This window comes from Castor canadensis, chromosome 15 (genome assembly GCF_047511655.1).
Source record: "Castor canadensis chromosome 15, mCasCan1.hap1v2, whole genome shotgun sequence".
NCBI lineage: Eukaryota > Metazoa > Chordata > Mammalia > Rodentia > Castoridae > Castor > Castor canadensis.
In genome coordinates, this window is record NC_133400.1 from 93,121,984 (window position 1) to 93,142,550 (window position 20,567).

Consider the following 20,567-nt stretch of genomic DNA (forward strand, 5'->3'; position numbering starts at 1 on the left):
ATGCATGAAGATTGTGACATTATTAGCTTCATTGATAAGTCAATCTAAAATGTGAATTTCCGCAATCTGTGTAAATCACATGTAAGTTACTTCATAATATAGATCCAGGCTGGCCATTATGTCAATGCCTCATACTTGTTATGAGGTTATGACTTGCATCAGCTGCTTCACTGACAACATGTCTGTCATAAAACAGCACTAATTATATAGCATGTCCAAAAGGATGGAGTTGTGTTTGCAGGGGTTTGTAGACACTCCAATGAGTATCTACTGAAAGATGACTGCATAGATAAATTGTAAGCAATAAGTTTCTATATAACTAAAATGATGAGTTGATGTTGATGTACTGATACGGAGAGATGTCTATCTAGCATATGGTTCAATGTAGAAAAGCAAGCGTAAAAGAGTAAATACCAAATTCTTAGTTGCACTACTTTTGGCTAGTGCTATAGGTAGTACATATATCAGAAGGGAAGAACACAAATTAATTCATGCTTTTATTTCCTTTTGCGTACATAACAAAATCTGGAAGGAGAAAAAGCTAAATAAAAATTCATAAATTAAAAACAAAAAAATAAGATGGATGAGAAAATAGGAATAAGTGAGACATGTGACATTTCTTTCACATTCTTTTAATGTTAAGGTAATAAAAACGTCGTAACTTTTCATGAGCAGTTTACAATGAGTAAACTGCCATGATAACTTTCAAAGGGCCATAACTCTCACTCACAGCTACATGGTTTTCCAGAAAGTTGCTCTCATCCTAGCTTGGACTCCCCCCCACCCTTCTAACAACTTCCTAAGAGGGTACATATATTTGCAGTTTAGAATCATCCCAAAAGCTATAAGTAACTGATAAGAAAGTATTAAATTCCCCTTCTTCAAAGCAGGACAACTCTGTGCTGTGTACATCCCCAGTGCTATCTATGGAATAGACAGGCTAGATTCCAGTTCAAACCATGGGACAATTGCTGTCTTTCCCTCTCTATTCTTCTGTTTTCCTGTCCTTATAGATTCTATGAGATTACTCCCTTAATGCATCACTTATGCAAGAATCTCCATCTTAAATTCTGCTTCTAAGGAATCTTACCTAAAGCCAAGTTTTGTGGAGCAAATGTTGACAAATCCTTTAAAATGAGAGGGCCTTCACTGGGCTAAGTTGTTATCGTTTACATTTAAATGGATAACACCATTCTCACTAGATGTTCTAATTTCTACAGTCCCATAGTTTATCAATAAACTTGTAAGAAAATCTAAGTAAGGCATATATGAATAGAAAAATATCACCAGTATCACCTTAATGGCAATAGGTAGAATAATAATTTTCTATGGACCTATGCAAAGTTCATGCATTTTTATTTGCCTTTACTCTAGTTCTAAATTATATTAAATTAATTTTAACTACCACTTACACTGTGAAGTGGTAATGACCCTTCTCCAACAATGAGAACTTTATTGAGCAATAATAATGTTGCAGATTTGATTAAAATAAGTAATTTTGCTAAGCAAATGAAATAACCTATATATTTTTTTTTATCTTAATGGTATTCAAGGGAATTTAAGAACCATGACTCCATGACTTAGGGTTGTGTAAGGCAGAGAAAACAACTGTAGGTACAGAAAATGTGGTGCCTATATACCAAAGGAAGAGATAGGGAATTCAAAAGGAAAGAAAGGAACCACCTTGTGTGGGTATTTCACTTGCAGAATATCAGAAACCACAGAAGAGGAGCAGAGCGCACCCAAAATCTTCAGGGAAAACTTGGGCTAGCTTTACCATCTCATGCCAAGATGATTCTTGGCCTTCAACCCCAGGCTTGTGTGGACTAATATTATAGCTTTTGATTTCTTCCATCTTTGTAATCTTAGGCAAGCTTCTCATTGGTAGACTTTATAACCATAAACTCAATTGGCAAGAGGTTCAGAGAAAGTAATTTCTATTTTTGTTAGTCAGGGTTTTCTAAAGTATCAGAACCAAGAGAAAAATGTATATTTATATGAAGGGATTTATTTGATCAGATTATGTGATCAGAGTGGGTAGCCTCAATGGCAAACTTCAGACTGGAAAGCAGGGGGAAAAAAGTTTTTTTCTTGGTTCAATAAGGCTTCAGAATAAGAGGGACCAATGATATAGCTCCAGGGCAGGCCTGTAGGCCTGGAAGCATCCTGGTGAGTTTCTGGTATGAGCCCTCCTAGGAACTGGAGTCTCAGGTTCGTGTGTGATGGCAGCAGCAATGGTCATACCGTTAAAGAGGAATTCAGTTTGCATAGAATGGCAGACTTCCTTCATCGGCTTTTGTTCCACTGTCACTTTCTAAAACCCCTTTTCTCTTTTCAGAGCATCTAATTCTTACTCACGTTATCATTTTTTAACATTTTACATTTTTTATTTGTGTTGATAATTTGAGATTCTTTTCACACAAGAATCACATTCATTCAGTTACCAGACCTTAAGGCAAATTGGGTTGTAACTATTGGAACAGTATGTCCCTGAACTTAAGGATTTTCAACTACTTTGACACTTGTCCTAGAGATATTTTGGGGCATAGGTCCTTCTTAAGGGTCCTAAGATAATTCTCAGGATTAGGAAACACTGTCCACCTATGGGTTGTCAGTGCCCAGCTGCCAGTGCAAGAACATTCAGTGCTCTGAGCCCCCAACCTACTGAACAGTGACACCCCCATGTTAGGTCTTCCTCCTCAATGGCTATCCCACATGCTGTCTGTGGAAATACCCTCACAGACACACGCAGAAACCTGCTTTACTGATATCCTAGGTGGCTCTCAACACAACCACGTTGACAGTAAAGATTAACCATCGCACCATTTTTCTAAGCCCTGAAGCAGAGGGGAGGTCAGCTTCACAGTCAGACAGCATCCCTTGTCAAACAGAGAAAACACATTTTAGTCATTGGAAATAAAGTTCCAGAAAATATCGAACAGACGCCAGCATGCCCATTTGGCATTTGAGTAGTGATGTGCCTAAAGGGCAAAGTAGACTGGCTTTCAAGTTTAGGATTTTATAGATATGTGTTCTTGAATTTTGATGTGATTGCATTTAGTAGCATGGAATTGCCTTTTCTTCTCCTAGTGACACTGAGATGTCTCTTAAAAATGTACTTAACATTTTCCCTCAGCAGTAGAGAGCTATACAAATTCAAATTAAGCAGTGAACTGCCTGATTCTCAGGTAAAATGCTTATTGATTTAATTTTCCTTTAGTTCACATGGTTACACTATCAGTTATTCTGAAGGCAGGGTTTACCAAGCTAAATGCTCTCAGATGGCCATCTGGGCACTTATGACTGACAGGTATTCAGCACCATACAATATGGAATAGTATTTAGGACTATTAAGAAGGACCTATGTCCCAAAATATTTTTACAAGTACCAAGGTAGTTGAAATTCCCTAAATTTAAGGATGTGTTGTTCAGTATGTTCTCTACATATCCCACAAATAGTTACAATTAAACTTACTTTATAGTTTCATAGTGAAATCAATGTTTTTTTAATGTCAAGAAAGTCTCAAGTCAACAACACAAATAAAAATGGAAATGAGCAATTTTAAAATGACAACTGAGACAGAAAATAGATGTTCTGAAAGGGGATGAGAGGTTTTAGAAGTGTCAAGTTGGGGACAGGGTGCGTAGCTCAACAGTACAATGCATACATAACAGACAAGAGACCCTGAGCATCAACCCTCCCACAAAAAATAATGCCAAATTACAAAACAAACTTTGACTACCAAATGGTGTACCATGAAACATTTAAACATTGCATAAATAAATTAACCTCTTTAAATATGAAACATAATGATACCTGTTTTATCTATCACTTCAGTACCATGAGTTAAGCAAAGTAGGATACATAAAGATCTTAAGTTTGTGTGACAGGAGTGTCTCAATTGTTGTAACTGAGTGTGTTGTATGTTTTTGTGTATGGTCAGCTGTCAGATACATGGCAACGGGAACAATGTGTCACAATATAAGAACTGGTATCATATGGAAAGGTACATTCCTATTGGACCCAGGTCATTTCTACATTTTAGGCCTTGTGTCCTTTCTGGAATCCTGAAAGTGCACATTTCTTGCAGTATAATGATTTTTAAATGTGCTAATGCTATAAGAACAGAGACATTTCTGGGAAATTTTACCTGGTTTCCATTCTTTGCATTTTTATAGTTATGAAAATCAAGAAGACTCTATAAGAGATGCAACACTTTCATCATCTAAGAGACCAGTTTCTATGAAAATCAAAGTGTTTTCTTACCATAATTTTGATTTATTTCATGGGAAGAAAGGGTTCAGTTTCAAAGGAGATAGCATTATCTGTGTGACCAGTGCTGAACTAATTTCTTCCAAAACAGAATTCACATAAATAAAGACGCTCATGGGACAATGCAGGCTAGGATTTGAATACAAATCTCTGGATTTTTTTTGGAAGCTATGACAAATTGAGTGTAGTTGTCTTATTAAATAAAGATACATTCACTCTTTGAGTCTCAAGCAAATATATTTATATATGTCATTTTAAAGAAATTGATTCTTTCTAAATAATGCTATATGAAGAATTAGCTAAACCATGAGGGTTAAGAGCACAGTTTTACAGATTTCCCAGTCTGGCCAAAGTTTCTGGCCCAAATTATAACTCTAAAGATTTTTAAAACTACCATCAGGTTTAATAATTTGTTAGAAAGATGCTCAGATCTCATTGAAAGAAAGCTATTGTAATAAAACTCTGGTGAAGGAGGTTGAATATGGTGCAAATATTGTGTACTATTCCAGGAATCTGGGGAGGAGGGAAGAAGGAAAATGATGTAGGGGTTGAATTCAAGTATGACATATTTGATATACTGTAAGAATTTTTGTAAATGGTATAATGTACCCCACCCAGCACATCAATGAAAAAATTAATACTCCACTCATTATTATATTCTATAGAAAGAATACAAATTAGAAGCAGCCAAAGAAAGACTCACTTAGGCAAAGTTGAGAGAAAAGCTTCATGCCTCTTCATTGTACTGAAACTCTCCCAGGTTGTCCTCCAGGCTTCAACATTTGCACATGTGGCAATATGAAAATAACACCTAGGAAGCTCACCTAAGCTTTGGTGTCCAGTTTGCACTGGGGCTTTGATATGTAGACATGATTCCTTGATTGATTGTCCAGATGGTTAAACTTAGTCTCTAAGTCAACTGATAACACATGACAAAAAAAATCGCTACTGTAAATCCTATGGTTGGTATTTTTGCATGGCTCTGAGTCAGTGCTTAGCTTAAACCATTAGGTGTGCTCTGTGGAACCAATCATGATGAACAAAGAATCCAGTCACTTGGGAAAGTGCAAGGGTGGCAAAAGTCATGGCTAATGGCAGGCCTGTCTTTGAACAAGGCCAAATTCTTTACTATACAATTATCATTTAAAAGTATGAAATCTTGAAGTATGGTAAACATTTAAGAAATAATTACAGTGAATTAAGTGATTACACTCTAAGGTGTATATAAGTTGACTCTAACCTCTAATATGACTAAGTGCAGTTAGCTGAGAGATTTATTTAAACAATATTTTCTACCTCCAAATAGTTCTGAATGTTAGAATATCATCATACAACTTGGGCTAATCAAAGGTATAAAGAGAACTTCACTGTGCACAATATCAAGAGTACCAGATGGAAACAAATGTCCTTTCCATGTCAAGTCAGCTGGAATATAATGACAAATGAGAACTTAACACTCTTCACTAACGAAGAGTGAGACCTTGACACCCAAGCCACAGTACGAGGGTCAAGTTCAGATGAGGATGTATCTCGAGACTGTAGGAAATGCAGAAGAAATACAGATAATGGACTTACATGAAGACCAATTTTTTAGTTTTCTTGAGTGTATTTGTGAGTGAAATTGATTATTTCTTTGCTTATACAGTTTTACTGCACTACACTATTTGCATAAAGCCTCTATCCATAATCCTCTTTCAGTTCCATATGTGTCAAGGTCAATCTGCTCATTCATAAAAATTCTCTGTTTCTACTCTAATTATCAATTTAATTCAAGGTGAAACAAAAAAGGTATTGTGGGCATAATTTTTTTAAAAGTGCAAACAAAAGTCCTTCAAATGCATCCATCTATCTTATGTAGAATTTTTACTATGGAACCCATGTTGTAATTTTGAATGCTAGCTTTAATAATCCAGTATAAAGATATAGAAATAGGGATTTTCCAGCCTTAAGTTACCTCTAGACCTTTTCTGATTTTCATTGTTTTCTATTAAAATGAATACTGTATAAATGTCATAATTGAGGTATTGTGATTATCTTTGAAATGTCTATTCTGCAAAACCGAGGGATTGGATTGCATTATAATTATTCCAGTATTTATTGTCATTTAATGTATTGATCTATCTATTCAGAGGATGTCAAAAGTCTACCCTGATGCAGTATCTTGTAGATATTATTTTAAAAATGCTCATGATTCTCTTTGATACTCTTTACAAATAATAGTTTGATATAGGGTCATCATCAATCATTGGCATGTTTCATCAACAGGTGTCTTCATATTTCACATATACTGATAGATGACCAGAAGGCACTTAACATAGTCACCAGACGATTAATGACATTATATGTTACTGAATACATCTCCAAATGTTTTATCAGCACAACCTGGAGTATTACACTTCTTTCTGCTAAGTTTATAATGACTACTATTATAGGCTTGATGGAGTCAAAAAAACTGTATTTGGCCCTGAGATTCAAAGAGAAAATGAAGCATATCTGTTATTTATTTATTATTTAGCAACAAGAAATCTGCAAATAGATTTTTGCTGATATCATTTTATCAATTTATATGAAGGCGTCCTTTATTCTCATGACCATTTCTCATGATTGGTGGCTAAGCAGCCATAGAAGGGAAAAAAGACATAGTAAAAGGACAAGGCAATGGCTATGTTCAGCCACCAATGCTTTTGTGGACATTCTGGTAAATTCTGCTTAGATGCCTTTATCTAGATATGTATTAAATGGGCATGAGTAACTTATAATCATTTTAAAAAGGCAAAATTTTACCTGACCACTTTGTTGCCACTGTCAAAATTTAAGAAACTATAAGTAAGAGACAAGAGGAGGATGGATTTTCAGTAGCATGTATGATACAACAGCAGAATTACAACACTGCCCGCTTTGTTTAATTTTATTCCTGCCAGGGATATCATCTGGACCCCAAAAATGTGATAATTTCTTTCTTTTCTTTTGTAAATCCTTGTTTTATTCATCCTCTCTATTTGCCTTTAAGATATGCTCATGCTAAGACAAAATTAAACACATTTTCCATTTCCTTCAAGATATTTTTTCTTTAACCCTAACTGTATAAATAACTTCTCTATCTCTATAACAATCCATGCTTCTATTATGACAATTATTTATAGAATCAACTTTTGAAACTTACTCTTTCCTAGATAATATTCTGGGTATTGGACAATGAACAAAGATGAATATGACGTTTAAATAAATAATTACATGATCCACTCTCTAGAAAATCATGAATACTATGGGTACTGTAGTAAAAAGGATGTGTGTGTGAGAGAGAGAGAGAGACAGAGACAGAGAGAGAATTATAATGCTCTCTGGTTGGGTAAAGAGCTTCTAGCGACTGGACAACTTATTTATTCAAAGCAGCAGTAGCATGTGAGAGCACTGTGGATATTGACAGGGAGGTTGTGACATGCTGCCCCATCCATTTTCTAGTCTGTAGAGGCTCATTGGAGGTTTAGCATTAGGATGAAAGAAAGATTGAGCTTGTGTTTTAAGAATATCATTCTCAAGGCAAGGTCTTCAGGCAAAGGGATGAACTTGGAAGTTGTTGTGATACTGTAATTAGGAAAAGATGAATTAACAGAATTAACCATTATTGTAACAACCAACATAAAGAAAGACTTGCAGATTCTCCTCCCTTTATGATAGGCTTATGACCTGAGAAATACATTGTAAATTGAAAGTATTTTAGTTTGAAAGTGCATTTAGTACACCCACTCTAACAAACATCGTAGGTTAGTACTTCAGTACCATGGAGAATCAATTCTTCATTCTTGCAATTTTGTGGCTGACTGGAAATTGTGTCTCACTGCTGCTGTCTGACATTGCCAGATAGTAAGAGACTGCATATTGAAGAAAATTCAAATTATGTTTTCTACTAAATGCGTATTACATTTGTACCTTTGTAAAGTCATATAGTCCTAAGTCAAACCATATAGAGTTTGAGAACAGTCTGTATTCAGGAAATAAAAGTAATCATATTTTGATATTTTATTGTTGACTACATGCCCATCTGTCTTCTCCACTAGATTATAAGAGGCCAATAGCACAAAACACTATATTCATTTAGATTTTTTTAAGTGACTACATCCAGGGTGCTTGTAATTTGATGGAATATATTCTAAATGAATTTATTCTTTTCTATTGAATAATGTGAACAATTTGAGTCCTTAAAACAAATCCTCATCTTTCATCAGTCATTAAACTACAACACACTGCAAGACTAAAAGCCTGATTTGAAAGTGATCGGTGCTTCAAACACAATTCACATCACATAAAAACTGACTAAATTAAATGTAACAGCAGACCTGCCTGGCTTTTTTCCAGCTCTTTCTCCAGATGGTTTATTCTTGCACATGTAGAGATGTTAAAGTGAAAAGTGCTTCTCCTACCAGACTAGTATCTGTATCCCAAACAGAATTATTTACAAAAATCCTTGGCTCTAACAAAGGAAATAATCATTCTAAGAAGGAAAAAATTGCTTAATAGTTCATGAAGGAGACTTACCTAGAGTTAATTCTATACCAGATTTATTTTAGACCAAAGTGGCTCTGAAGGCTTTCACTCTCTTCTCTTGCTAACTGACCCTCTCTGGTTATCAGTCAAAACAGCCTCCAGCAATGAGATTTACCATCATAAAGTGTTTTATTTTTCTCCAAAGTAAAATAGTTGCTGTTCAACTAAAGTTTTTGAATGTGTGTTTGTCGCCACTGTTGAAAGAAAAAGAAAGCCTTTTTGTCTTAGCTCAGGCATGAAATCCCATGAATATTGCATATGTCATGAGAAAATGCTTGGTTCTGTAGAACACTAACACTAACTCACACTACAAGGTTAATATGTTTGTTTAACTTAGTGTTTTCAGGCTCATTAGGCAGTGTTAAGAAATTATGTATTATAATTATTAATCATATCTCAGTGGAGAAAGAGCTGTATTCCAAATATCTTCAAATAAATATTCATCTTAGTCTCGATTAATTTTGCAAATGGAAAAACTAAAGGCACTTTACTTTTATAAAAGATTATGTGTATAGCTACAATTCATCTAAGTGAGTTTCTATACAGGATTTTAAAAATATTTTTCCCAAATTGGTCAGAAACACAGAAGGTGCACACACATGCCACATATTTAATTATCAGGTTCTAACTAGCAATTGCAATGATAACTGGATATGGAGTAGAAATATTGATTTTGTGCTTTGTTGTATCTAGTAAGCACAGGATATCATAAAAATTCAATGCAGCCTCATTTTTCCTGCTTGCTTTTAAGGATTCACGAACTTTAAAGGACATTCATCAACTGTCTACTTGTGCATTTATGTTCCAATCTATAGCAGTATAATCTCCTTAGGAGTGTGGACTCATAATTTTCTCTTAGATCTTTTACTGAGATGGGCTTTATCATTGAGCTTGAATTTTAAGTAGTTTCTCTTTCAAATCCTAACCATGGGTTATTAACTTAAATGTTCCCTTTGTGGCTTCTGCAATGAAGTCTTATAGGTTTGATTTGTAATTATATTATAAGGTTGCTAATGCTTTTATTTGAGAAAGACAATAAAATAAAAAACTCAAGCTTCACATCTTAAGTTTAATGTGAAACATCAGTGGGAAAGGTAGTATGTTCTTTATCAGACAAATTTTTATTTTAAAAAGGATTTGTAATAAAAATATGTGTATATTTAATAATACTGTTTTAGTAAAAAGAAAGTATAGTCTATAAGTTTTGTAGGCTTATATCTTGGATTATCTACTCATAAAGTAATCATTTGAATTAAGAAATTTTCTTTTTCCAAATTATGTTTTCCTGCTCCTTTATTGTGGAATCATAACAAAAATTTCAGATTTTGCATGAGCATTAAATAAAAATAAGTCTCTCATTGTGTAGAATGTATAGGAGTGACCCAATAAAGATATCATTCTCATGTGTTAAAAACCTACAGAAGATAATAATACTGAGTTTTAATATAAACATAACTGGTCGATTTTTTGTTTACATATTTGGTGGGAAGAAATAACTGTGTCAAATTTTGGCTCATGATAGAATCTAAACCTTTAATCCTTTTTCTAAATGAAATAATTAGTACTTCTCATACCAGACCATGTTTTCTGCTTTTTATCACATATTACATAATCATCTTAAATTAGAATTACATTTCAAATATTCTGTCCTTAAAACTGCAGGTTTTAATGAAATTCCCATCAAAATTCCAATGACATTCATTAAAGAGATTGAAAAATCTACTGTGAAATTTATATGGAAACACAAGAGGCCACGAATAGCCAAGGCAATACTCAGTCAAAAACACAATGCAGGAGGTATCACAATACCTGACTTCAAACTATATTACAAAGCAATAACAATAAAAACAGCATGGTACTGGCACAAAAACAGACATGAAGACCAGTGGAACAGAATAGAGGACCCAGATATGAACCCACACAACTATAACCAACTTGTCTTTGACAAAGGAGCTAAAAATATGCGATGGAGAAATAGCAGCCTCTTCAACAAAAACTGCTGGGAAAACTGGTTAGTAGTCTGCAAAAAACTGAAACTAGATCCATGTATATCACCCTATACCAAGAGTAACTCAAAATGGATCAAGGATCTTAATATCAGACCACAAACTCTAAAGTTGGTACAGGAAAGAGTAGGAAATACTCTGGAGTTAGTAGGTATAGGTAAGAACTTTCTCAATGAAACCCCAGCAGCACAGCAACTAAGAGATAGCATAGATAAATGGGACCTCATAAAACTAAAAAGCTTCTGTTCATCAAAAGAAATGGTCTCTAAACTGAAGAGAACACCCACAGAGTGGGAGAAAATATTTGCCAACTACACATCAGACAAAAGACAGATAACCAGAATATATAGGGAACTTAAAAAGCTAAATTCTCCCAAAACTAATGAACCAATAAAGAAATGGGCAAGTGAACTAAAAGAACTTTCTCAAAAGAAGAAATTCAAATGGCCAGAAAACACATAAAAAAATGCTCACCATCTCTAGCAATAAAGGAAATGCAAATTAAAACCACGCTAAGATTCCACCTCATCCCTGTGAGAATAGCCATCATCAGCAACACCACCAACAACAGGTATTGGCGAGGATGCGGGGGAAAAAGGAACCCTCTTACACTGTTGGTGGGAATGTAAACTAGTACAACCACTCTGGAAAAAAAATTTGGAGGCTACTTAAAAAGCTAGACATTGATCTACCATTTGATCCAGCAATACCACTCTTGGGGATATACCCAAAAGACTGTGACACAAGTTACTCCAGAGGCACCTGCACACCCACGTTTATTGTGGCACTATTCACAATAGCCAAGTTATGGAAACAGCCAAGATGCCCCATCACTGACGAATGGATTAAGAAAATGTGGTATCTATACACAATGGAATTTTATGCAGCCATGAAGAAGAATGAAATGTTATCCTTCGCTGGTAAATGGATGGAATTGGAGAACATCATTCTGAGTGAGGTTAGCCTGGCCCAAAAGACCAAAAATCGTATGTTCTCCCTCATATGTGGACATTAGATCAAGGGCAAACACAACAAGGGGATTGGACTTTGAGCACATGATAAAAGCTTTAGCACACAAGGTAAGACACCTAAAAAATCAGCTAGCATTTGTTGCCCTTAACGCAGAGAAACTAAAGCAGATACTTTAAAAGCAACTGAGGCCAATAGGAAAAGGGGATCAGGAACTAGAGAAAATGTGAGATCAAAAAGAATTAACCTAGAAGGTAACACACATGCACAGGAAATCAATGTGAGTCAATGCCCTGTATAGCTATCCTTATCTCAACCAGCAAAACCCCTTGTTCCTTCCTATTATTGCTTATACTCTCTCTACAACAAAATTAGAAATAAGGGAAAATAGTTTCTGCTGGGTATTGAGTGGGTAGGGGGGAGGGGGGGACGGAGTGGGTGGTAAGGGAGGGGGTGGGGGCAGGGGGGAGAAATGACCCAAGCCTTGTATGCACATATGAATAATAAAACAATAAAAATAAATAAATAAAACTGCACATGTGCGAGTCCACTCTCGCTAAGACAAGGCAAGAGGGACTTAGCTTATGTTTTTCCTGAAATAAATTTAAAAACTGTATAAAGCAATAGACTAACAATTATTGGACATCAGGCAGCAATGCACAGTGTGCCCTGGGAGCAGAGAAGCAAATGAGGTGAGTGCTCTAGTTGTCTAACTTAATATTTGGGGAGATTTCCACAAGCCTCTGTGCAGGCCGGGCGAGTCCAGGGATCTAGAGAGACAGAGACTGATAGTGGCCACAGAGCACAGTACTGGGAAGTAAGACCAGCACAGAGAACTGGTGATGAGAAGTATCCCCATAAGTCTGCTCTGGGAGATGAGAGAGAAGTTCTGTTTTGAAGGACTTACAGGAATAATAGCCAGGAATCACACCCAGACTGGGGATGGTTACTATTTCTACTAGCAGAGTCTTTTAAAGACTTATAAAGCCTTATATTTCAAGGAGTATTGAATATAGTACTCAGAAGTGTCTTGCCTCAGTAGAGAGGAAAATTAGCCCTAGACTAAACATTGGTCTTGCCCCAAATAGCAAAGCTTTAAAGCAAAGTTTGGTGGAGGGAAAATATTTCTACATCACTACTTAACCACATCCCTGAACAAAGCTTTAATATTTGCCAGAGTTCAAAAATATATAATATTAACAAGATAAAGTCCACAATGTCTAGCATGCTGACTATTTCCACCCTTCATCAAAAGAATAATCAATTACTGAAAAGCAACCTAGAATAACACCAATGATAGAATTTGTAGATAAGGATATTAAAATATTTTTGAAACTGCATCTTATATTTTCAAGAATCTTTTGAGGACATAGGAATATAGAAGATACAATATAACTCAAATCATACTTGTAGAGATGGAAAAAATTCTGAAGTAAAAATATACTAGATATCATATTATAGAAAGAAAGGACTAATGAGCTTGAAGATATATCATGGAGTGGGTAGCTTATGCATAATGGAAGTTTATTTTTCCCAGTTAGCTGGAAAGTCCAAGATCATAGCATTTTCAGATTCCATATGTGTTGAGAATGTGTATTCTTGTTGATAGATAACTACATTTTTGCTGTGTCCTCACATGGTAGAAGGAGCAAGCAGGCTTACTTGGACCTCTTTTATAAGGTCACCGATCCCATTCATGAGGGTTGCTCCCTCATGACCTAATCACCTTCCTAAGTCCAACTTCCTAATGCCATGTCCCTGGGATCTAGGTTTCAACATATAAACCTGAGGGATTATAAACATATATGTAATTGGAACTATCAGATTGGATGCTTTTCTGTATACCTGCTAACACACTACAGAAGACTTTCACTTACTCCCCCCACTGGACAATGATCCCTGTCTGTGTTGTATTTTCTCTTTTGTTTTCTAGTTGTATCTCCAGTGGAATCCTGGAGCAGGAAAGGGTCTGGTAAAAACTAGTATAAAGGGGTGGGGGAGACTTTAGTCAATCAAAATATATCAATCGCTGCCCATTCATTGCAATGAGTGCACCACACTAATGTGAAATGTTATTAATGGAGGAAGGAAAATGTAAAATATAGGGGAACTCTATATTATCTTTGCATGTATTCTGCAAGATTAAAACTTTTTAATTTTAATGTTTATTTAAAATATTTTGTGATTAAAACAAACTAGAGAACAAAATAAAGATGAAAGGTACTGGATTTCTATCCTAGTAACCTAGATTATCAAAATATACATATCAAGCTTTGATTGATTGACAATCTATTTCTTCTAGCTCATAATTTACACCATCTGTTATGTTCCAGAAGTTCTTATTTAAGAACACAAACTAAATCAGACTCTATGTAAACACCATAATTGCCTCAAAGTTTGAAAATATAGTATGTATGTATTATATTTTATATAAAACTTGCTTCTGTGTATAACTTGCTTTTTAATTGGATGGTTAGCATTTATTTTGGCACTTTATCTTACATTTGACATATGATAGCTCTATCCATACAGATATGAATCATGTTGTTAGTTACCAGAATGTCATAATCAGAAAAACACTGTAACTAGGAACCTTGAGTTTATATTCTGGATCTGCCTCTTACAATTATGTGATTCTTAGATATCTTAAAATATTTATATTTTAGTTTCTTCTTCTATAGATTGTAAAGAATGATACTTACATAGAGTGATTAGACATTTACTTGAGTTAATATATAATAATTGTGTTTCAATATTACATATACTAATTATATGGAGAGAAATCTGATCTATTTTTGCAGTTTCAACATTTGTGCTACTTTAGCTTTGGTCCTGGTAACAGGTAATGGGAGAATTGAAAAAATCAGAATGATAGCTCAATTGTATTTTAAATACAAAATAGTAGCTGTAGAAAAGTATACCTCCAAAAAGTTGGAAGTGACTAGTCCATACATAGAAAGAGAATATGGGAGCTATAAAGATAAGAGAAGGAGAAGGAGGAAGAGAAAGAGGAGGAGGAGGAAGAGGAGGAGAAAAAGGAGGAAGAGGAGGAGGAGGAAAGGATTGAATACCCACACACTTGCCTTTTGAGTTGATCCACACTGAGAATTCTCCTTCACAATTTCCAAGTGGTTAACCTTGGTGAATAGAATTACAAGTTACGAATCCTGTGACTGTCTGTTAAAATATGACCTATCACATGTTCTGAAGGTGGAGTAAGAAGTATTGTGTGCTCACCTTATTTCATTTTAGTGCATGCACACAGAGGCGGAAATGGGCCTACTAGACAGGCACGTTGGTTGTAAGTGATCCACAATTCTTAGGAAGAAACACTCCGCTTGGAGGCAAGTGCTTATTACTTATTTACAGCCCTGACAACCGTGCAAATGAGAATTTCATAATGGAGTGCTGGCCACTGCTGACTCAGCCAACATCAACACTACAAGCAAAGCAGGCATTGACCAATTTACTGGCTTCATTTAACAGACATCAGAAAGAATGCGGCCTAATTGTGCTGCTCACAGATGATGCAGGGTGTTGGGAGGACATTTTCCTAACTGGGGGGAAAACAGAACGTTTTTTCCTCCTGCAGCAGATCTGATCTGTTATCAGAACTGGGAGAGAATGATGTGTTCCTGTTCCTCCTATGGAAGGCAATGTATTCAGGCCCTTTAAGTGGTCACAAAACATGGCTCCAGGTGCTTTTGGCTGAGGCTAAGTCCTTGCAAAATGAGGACTCAGTCATGGAATTGCGACACACTGGTTACTCTTTTTACTGTCATTTTGTCTGTATTGCTGTTTTGTTATTTGTATTTTTACCTTCTTATTATTTGTTTTAAAAGAATCTTCTTAATTCAAATGTAAATTCAATTAAAGATACCCTAAATATCTCCTTTATATATCAAATATATGGCCCTGGATTTGAAAACTACACAGAGCAAATTCATATAATTATTTATGAAGTAAAATAACTATAACCAAGGGTAGCTATTCCATGATTCTTGGACAGATCTTTCTTTGACATGCCAGAGATTAAATTAACACAAAATGGTTAACCAATTCAATCAAAGTCATTGAAGGAATGAGGCAGGGGAATAAATTCATTATAAAGGGTATCCCTAAGTGGCTTAGGTAACCATACATCATGACTTTCACCACATTTATGATATATAATTTTTCTTGGTCAGCATATGAAAGCATATAAAATAATGGTGAGCCAGTCAAAGTTCATACAATAAATCTAAACTAGAAAAACCAAAATTCTTTGACATTTGTTCTGCCATTATCTGGAGAAATAGCCTGAAACTATTTTGTTAGTTACATTCTAGTCAAAAGGCAGAAAACTGAGTAAGTGCTATGGGGCTTGTCACTGTCTAAGCTGAACTTGGTGTCTGCTCTTGTGCTTGTTCCTTGCTTGTAGCTATAAACATTGTTAAGATACATTTTTGACATGTGAAACTTGTCGTAGTTTTAATATTGTATGGCAATACCAGGTTGTACAGGTGGCAATCTGTCAGGTGCTACGAAGAGTTCATCCTTTAGGTTATTACTTCAAGGGTAAAGTTAGAAAATAGAAAATGTGAGAAGGATGCTCCAAAAAATCAGCGACAATGACCTTGGTTACTGGTACTTGATGTAGGTACCAAAATTCTGGGTAGGGGAAAGGGTCAAGCTTACCATCATTTCTGTGATGCTCCTCAGACTAGAATTTATATTTCCTATCAACTCTTGTTTTCTTAAAACTACTGTCCTCACAGGTGGTCTTCTTCTATTAACTTGTCACAGTGAGATTTCTTATATGGGGTTTCAAAACAAGTAACCAAAACCAAAAGACTGAACCCTTTGAAGATGATTTAAGACTAAATTCTCATAAATCAAGGAGGAATAATCTCTGAGAATATGTGTTGGCTAAGCCTTTTATAGTTAAGTAGAAAGGACAATGTTTGAATGCAATATTTCATAAGTAGCCCAATTATTGTGCTTGCAAGGAATTTACATAAACTGAACAATGATTGGAAATGACAGTGATTCTCAATTTCTAAATCAGAGTTTATGTGCCAATTAAGGTTATAAATAAAATCTTTTTTTGAGAACTGTTATCCTTTTAGAACAGATTTTTTAAGAAGGAAGGTAGTGGTCTGGTTTTAATCATATCACGTAGTTTTTTCCTTTTATCATTAATATTTTATGCTAGATTTATATCTTAAGACTTAATCCAAATCCAAGAAATTAGAAATGAGAATCCTTGCAAAGGCAAAGGTTGTTCTTGGAATTTACTGCCTTTAACTTTCTCTAGACTGGAAGATAAACCATTTGTATTAGATGAAAAGTACACCTGACTATTGGAATATGTGATAAACATCACCTTCAGTAGTCAGACTAGAAATCAGTACAACTTTATATTAATGCATTATTCTTCAATAAACATTATTCATCAGTAAGCAATAACCATTTTTCAATAAGCATTAATGCTCTGAAGGTGACAGAAGATTGGTCAAAGCAGAAAGATAACCTAATTATAAAAGATCTGAGCAACTTATTAGTCAAATGCATCTCACATGCAAATATATATGAGAATAGAGAAACTTGAAGACAATCTTGTGCAATAGTCAGGTGAAAGTACAACTGAAACTTTGTTTCTCTTTGAGTGTTATTCACGTAGTCAGTATTTTCACAAACACAAGTTGTGTTCCCATTATATACCTGGCACTATTTTAAATACTTAATCAAAGAACTTAAAAAAATAAAATCTCTTCAATGAGGGTTAAGTGACTATTTGCACAGACAGTGAAACTAGCAACAATTATAAATACATGCTGAACTACAACAGTGATACAAATAACATGTTACGAAAAGAAAGGGCTGGCATGCCTCAGTTGAAATGAACTATGGACAGGCCATGCGGGTTACTTAGGAACAAAACATGAGACTGGAATGCCAAAACTCAGGACTGCTTGGTACTTGTAAAAAATGTCTCGGGTCTTAATAAATCAGGATGTACTCAAAGATGCTACACCTTTAGGGAAAGCCAAAGATTCAATTATTTTAAATGAATGTTAACAAAATAAGCAGGAGAGGTACAAGAAAGGGAATAAAAAATAAATATATTTGTATATGTCAGTGACCTGAAGTTCAAAAATTATTAAGAATAGCATATATAAGACACATGCTGAGGGCCTAAATTGTTAACAAAATCTTAGAAGCACATGGGTATTCATTTTATGACATAGTGTATTTGCATATATATGCTCAAAATAACCATATAATTATTATATATGGTCATCCTTCACATAATAGACTATATACAGCAATCACATATGTAGTCATATATACACATACTCATAGTAATCTTCTAAGGTAAGTAAATTTCCCCCTTCACATAGAAGAAGATACTAAGTCATGGAATATTTAAAAGATTTAGTGAATGTCACAGAACCAGCAAAAAGGGGCAGGAGTTTTCACAGAGCCTATATATTCAGTATTTATACACTTAGTCATCATATCCTTGTTTCTTTCCATGTGGTTGCATCTTGCTTTTGAATAATAATTTGGCATTTTGATAAAATAAAATGTGATGCTGCTATACTTAGCAATGCCCAACCAGTCACTCTAGGGTTCAGATGCAAGCTAAATGGTTATATCTGTTTCTCAATTGAACATTTTACCTGCATATATTAGCTGAGAAGGATTTCATTGTGACATTTCCATATATGCTTACAATGTACCTTGGTTAGGTTCATCCCCCAATCATCTCCCTCATTTCCCTCCACCCTACTTAAAAGGATTTAAACAGGTTTCAGTGTTCTATCTTCAGACATGCACATAAAGTACATTGACCATATTCACCCTCTTTACTCAGCCATTTGCCCTTATCCCTCCCACTAGTATCCACAGGACCTGTTTTGCAATCCTGCCCTTCATTTTTGAATATATGTTCATTGTTCAAAGTGGTTTCACCTGTGAATATGCTGTACCTTAATGAGATTAACCCCCATTATTGTTCTCCCTTACCCTTTCCCCATCTCCTATTATTTGACAACTTTCAGTGCATTTCATTATTTTGTCATCCAGTTTAAATACTCAGGAAAAGTCAAACAAAAGCAAAGAAAGGAATGCTAAAAATTTCTCATTCAGAATAGTGGTCAATGTATCTCATACTCCTGCACAGATGGACTGGATACAATGTGGTAGAGAGAAAACAGAATTCACTGTACTTCAATGCAGATACCAGGTTGTCACAGGTAGAATTTTTCTAGCTAGCATCCTGCTCCACATGGGCTTTTTTTCTGAGGCAACTTGGATCTTTCATTTCCTCTGTACAGCATATTACATTTGAAAACAACTCCATTAATTCCAGTTCACAAATTAGAACTGTAAGCTAAATGAGAGAAGATAGTCATTACTCCTCAAAACACATAGGAATTATTTACCCTGCTCTTATAAAGGTGACAATCAGAAAGGAAAGACCTCATTGTATACTTGTGATCTTACATTAGTGATACCCACACAATTGACAAGTAGCTGTGGATATCTTTTAGCCAACTGACACATGAAATGGGAGGATAAATCCAGTGGGAAATAGGTAGTGAAGAGACCCAAGTCAAATCAACACAAACTGTTTATGAAGAAAAAGAAAAGCAAATTAGAAGTGCAAAAACAGCATTAAAATTTACATTGTAAGCAGTAACCATACAACATCAATGGTGCAGAAAATTGATATAGTTTTTGGTAACGTAGGCAATTTTATTGAGAAGATGTTAAAGTTAAACCTGCAACAACTCTCCATTGCATGGATGGCCCTGTAAGAGTGGAGGTTACTGGGAATTAAAACCACACTGGCAATCAAAGAAATGCAAATTAAGGACACTGAAATACCATCTGTTATTAATTGGATTTGCAATAAAGAATATCTGACATAGTGAATGTTAGCACAAAAGTACATGGAAAAGCAAATCAAAAGCTGCTGGTGGAAACACACTTTGGGAAAACTACCTTGGACAGTCTACAATATCACTGAAATGGAATGACATGGAAAATCCACCATAGATATATATATACATAGGTATATATCTATATCTATATAGATATATACCTATATATATATATTTGTGTGTATGTACATGCACATATATAAAGCATTATTTGTAGATGCATACATATGCAATAAGAATATAAAAGAGTATAGAGTGTACTCATGACAAAGTATATTAATAACATCATGGAGATCATACCTAAAGAAGGAGAGAGACTGATGGAGATGGCTGGAGTATTTTATTTGTAAGGTTATATATCTTTAAAATTAAAAGAGAATATAAAGCAAATATAGTAGAATATTAACATTTCTTCAGTTATCAGTAGTGGCTAGATAGGTATGTTATATAATTTTATGCTTAAATTTCATTATAAATTTAAAGGTATTTGACTTAATGCTTTGAATTTCATATTTTAATGCTATTTAAATAAATGTCAATTTATAATCATTCATTTGAATATGAAGTACCTGTAAAACTCAGTTTAACTTCTTATGACTAATATAGGGAGAACATGGACCAATTTAATAATGTTCTTATCTGCTGCTCTCAAGTTTTAAATTTTTTGAGTAAGTTACATAATATTTATTGATTATCTTAAAATTTTCCTACAGCAGAGCCAGGCTCATATGGGTAATATGTGAGGAGCAGCATTTTGCTCCCAAGGTTCAAAGACTCAGCTGATTTTTGAAGTGAAACAATCCAATTCTCAGTCAACCCAGGTGAGCTTGAGTTCTTGTCGTG